Source organism: Gavialis gangeticus, unplaced genomic scaffold (assembly GCF_001723915.1).
Source record: "Gavialis gangeticus isolate Ggan-Ray unplaced genomic scaffold, GavGan_comp1, whole genome shotgun sequence".
NCBI lineage: Eukaryota > Metazoa > Chordata > Crocodylia > Gavialidae > Gavialis > Gavialis gangeticus.
The window spans coordinates 41,726,933-41,730,511 of record NW_017729024.1 but is presented as its reverse complement, the minus strand read 5'-3'; the positions used below and the strand labels follow the sequence as shown (position 1 = coordinate 41,730,511).

At 36.7% G+C, this 3,579-nt stretch overlaps 1 long non-coding RNA gene across 1 annotated transcript in view; it reads left to right on the top strand.

Annotated features, from left to right (window-relative positions):
- The first annotated feature begins 1,064 nt into the window (after window positions 1-1,064).
- The window catches only part of LOC109297341, a 106,264-nt gene continuing 103,749 nt past the window's right edge, over window positions 1,065-3,579 (top strand). Inside the window, exon 1 of the long non-coding RNA XR_002097292.1 lies at window positions 1,065-1,195. This is a non-coding gene — a long non-coding RNA (uncharacterized LOC109297341). The remainder of the gene's footprint in view (window positions 1,196-3,579) is intronic.

Here is a 3,579-nt window from a genome sequence, read left to right as displayed (position 1 = left end):
GTATCCACCCATTTTACATTTAGAAACTTGCAATTAACTTAAAGTGTGCTTCCACTGAAATCATTATAGGATCTTACTGAAGATAAATAGCCATGACTGTCTGTTAAGCCTTCTGTTCCTTACAAATGAGTCAAACAACATTGTTTAAGACTCAGCACCTAAGCATTTGGTGGCCAAGATATCTGGGTAGCCTAGTGTTAACGTGACAGTTAATACTAGGTCAGACAGTTTTAATCAACAGAGGGCACATCTACATGTGCAATTAATGCAAAGCAATAAATTCTGGAGTTTATTGCTATGGATTTTATTGCTTCCGGGTGCATGTTTAAACAGTGTGCCTGGGAGCAATAAAATTCATAGTAATAAACTCTGGAGTTTATTGCTGTTTAAATGTGTACCTGGATGCACAGCACATTGAGCCAGGTTGGAGCAACCCTAGTAGGCAGAGGGTCTAGAGGGTCAGTTTGATCTTCCCCAGCTTAAAGTGCTGTAGGGGGGCTGGCTGGGGCACAAGGGTGCTTCACCGTGGGCCTAGCTGGCAAACCCCTGCACTGAAGCATCCTTGTGCCCAAGCCAGCATCTACACGTGTGCTGCTGAAGAGTTTTTTACTCCACATAGATCACAAGTCAGGCTCTAATAGACAGAAGAAGCTTTTCATTTGTGCTGCTGTTTTCATCCAGGTGTCAGAATGATAAAACTAAAAAAGAACAAAGCAGTTGAAGTTAAATAGAAATCTCTCACCCTCCCACAGTAAGCTCTGCCTTAAACCTTAACCAAAGCTAAAATGAACTTTTTTGAAGACTTGAAAAACACACAGCTAATTTCCCTCCCACCCAAATGTTTCCATTTCTTTTGCACCTGTGGTCAGCAGCAGAAGAAAGTAATATTCAGGATAAGCTGTTCCTTTGGTACTTCTGGTCTGACTAGAGGAACAGACCAGAACTCTCATAAGAGAGTGCCTTGTGAGATTTCCAGGTCAACCACTTCCAATCCAAGATGTACAGCAAAGTCTGGGATCGCAGCATCTGCGTGGTTATTCAACTCAGTTGGGGTCTTTCCATCATTTGTAAACTAAGATGTGGATTGGATTTTAAAAATAATATGGCAGCACTGTACTCTTCTTTACCTATCCACAGCTCAGCAATGCTAAAGGTCTCCAGCACAGAAGACCATAAGACTGTGGATACAAAACAGGTAACAAGTATTTTCATTACAACCTATTTCAAGGTTCCTTTTTAAGATATATATTTAGGATTTACTGATATAGATCTGGGACTAGTTTTAATATAGCTTGACAAATTTATTGTTATGTAAAGTAATTGCCTGGAGTTTAAGGGTATTAACTACTGAAAAGAAAACAGAAACTCTGCAAAGTAATTTGGTCAGATGTACAAAGAACTAACTGATTTGGATCACAGAGTTATTATAAAACAAATTGCTTGTGATAGCAGAGATATTATTAGTAATCCCTGTGGTATTGCCAATTAATTGTAACAAGAGTTAGCTGAAACCAGTACCTCCCTTATATAAGCTATATATAGTGGCTGACAGTTAATTTGAATGGAATGAAATCAATACCTTAGAATTTTTTTCTTTCTTTTTAAGTGATTAGATCTCTAAGTGGAACATTTTTGTTGAGGTTCACCTCAGTAAGTGTAATAATTTATTTAACCAGAGCCTCAAATCATTAAATAAAGATATTGCTGCTTCCTAAACAATTGAGAGTAATCAAAACTTGCTCTAAAAACTGTTTCTACTATCAAATCAGTCTATGTCTTATTATTAGAGGATATATTATACAGGAAGAGAAATTTCAGGAGTGAATCAAAATTTGAGATTAGTGCAGCTCAAACTGATTCCAACGAATAAATAACTCATAAAATCACATTTTTGACATTTAATTTCACTGACGTCAGATTTCTGTTTTACAGTATTTTTCCCTCTGGTTAATTGTGGTTGCTTTAATTATTATTTATCAAACATTTTAACTAGCAAGTACCTTGATAATTAAACAATAATTGGGTTGATTGGGTAACATTTAGTACAATACTTCCAACTACAATCCAGAATAATCATCCAAAGCACAGCATCTTATCCACTATGATACATTCCACCTAACTTTTTATTTGGAAGACAAAAATACATTTGAATGCACGCTTTGATGGCATGATGATGACTATAAAACTGATAGAATGTTAGGGCAGAACACTAGTAATTTAAGAATAATTGATGCAAGGGAGTTACTAAATATTTGGCATACATGTCATTTTTCGGTACTTTTAGCTGTTAAAAAAAAAGCTTAGAGCTACAACAGAGTTAGCACTGGGCTATCCTCTTTGCTTTGCCACATATTAGCTATTTAGAAGGGAGAGCTAGAAAGACATGCTATTCCATGAAATGCCTAAAATTAATCCCTGATGCCATTAGGTTTATGGTAAATATGAAACATATAAGGGGTTTCCATCACACTTACTCCCACTGTAGGAGCCTGTTCATTGCTTTCAGTGGTAGTTAGACTGGTTCCCTACTTATCCACTTATACCGGTTCCCTAGTTATCCAGTTATACCAAAGTTTCAGGAAACTGCATGTATATGTAGAATGGTCCTTCTGGGCATTCGAACATTTGTTCTGGGGTTCAAGGCTTACACAGAGAAACACTTACTGATTTTTGCGATCCTATATACTTACATTTGCTGGTTTTTATTCCCATGCCTTTTGTTTTTCACCTGATGACTTGAGCTTGAGCTTTCATTACCCCTCCTCCCCACCCAGCGCTCCCTATAAACATCTCAATTACTCTACCAAATTCTGTTGTGTTCAGGCACATGAATGTTAACTGGAAGCATTTTTCAAGATTTACCCTAGTGAACAAGATCAGAGTTTGGTGTACAACATTTGTGTGTTTTATGTTTAAGGTGATTATGGTTAATGTGATTTACAGTTTGAGAAAGGGTTCATGAAAGAAAAAAAAACTTGTATGCAATTTTCCAGGATTTAAAATCAGAGAGAGGAATTACCATATAGTACCTTATTGTAAGTCAGCAGTTTATCTTACCCCTTATCCTTTTTTCCCACAATGTTCACTACCAACCTCTTCAACAGAAGGCTTAAGTAAAATGGAAGGCAACTGAAATTATCTATCCACCAAGAAAATTTCTTCCTAATCGCTAGCATTTACAGGGTGAAGTTTGAGTTTCTTTTCTTACTTAAACCTGTTCTGCTGTTGTTTTGTATTTTTACTATAACAATTTATTCCTTGAATGTGGATGTCTGTCAAAATGGACATCTGTCTGGATGGCGTCTTTTTTCCAAATTATCTCACGCTCCATACTCATCCAAGTGTTATGTAAACAAGAAAGCCTTTAAAATCAGAAGTGATTTCAAGGGAACATAAATTAATGTTCAAATTATACATGCATATGTATACATAGAGAGAGGCAGCTAACTTAGTCTGAAGTTAAGCAGAAGGCAAAGAAGTGAGGCACCTTATAGAATAACTTGTTCAGAGAGGCATGAGCGTTTTAGATACTATGAGTATCTGGGCAATAGTGATCATCGCTTGCTGGAATTCGCCATC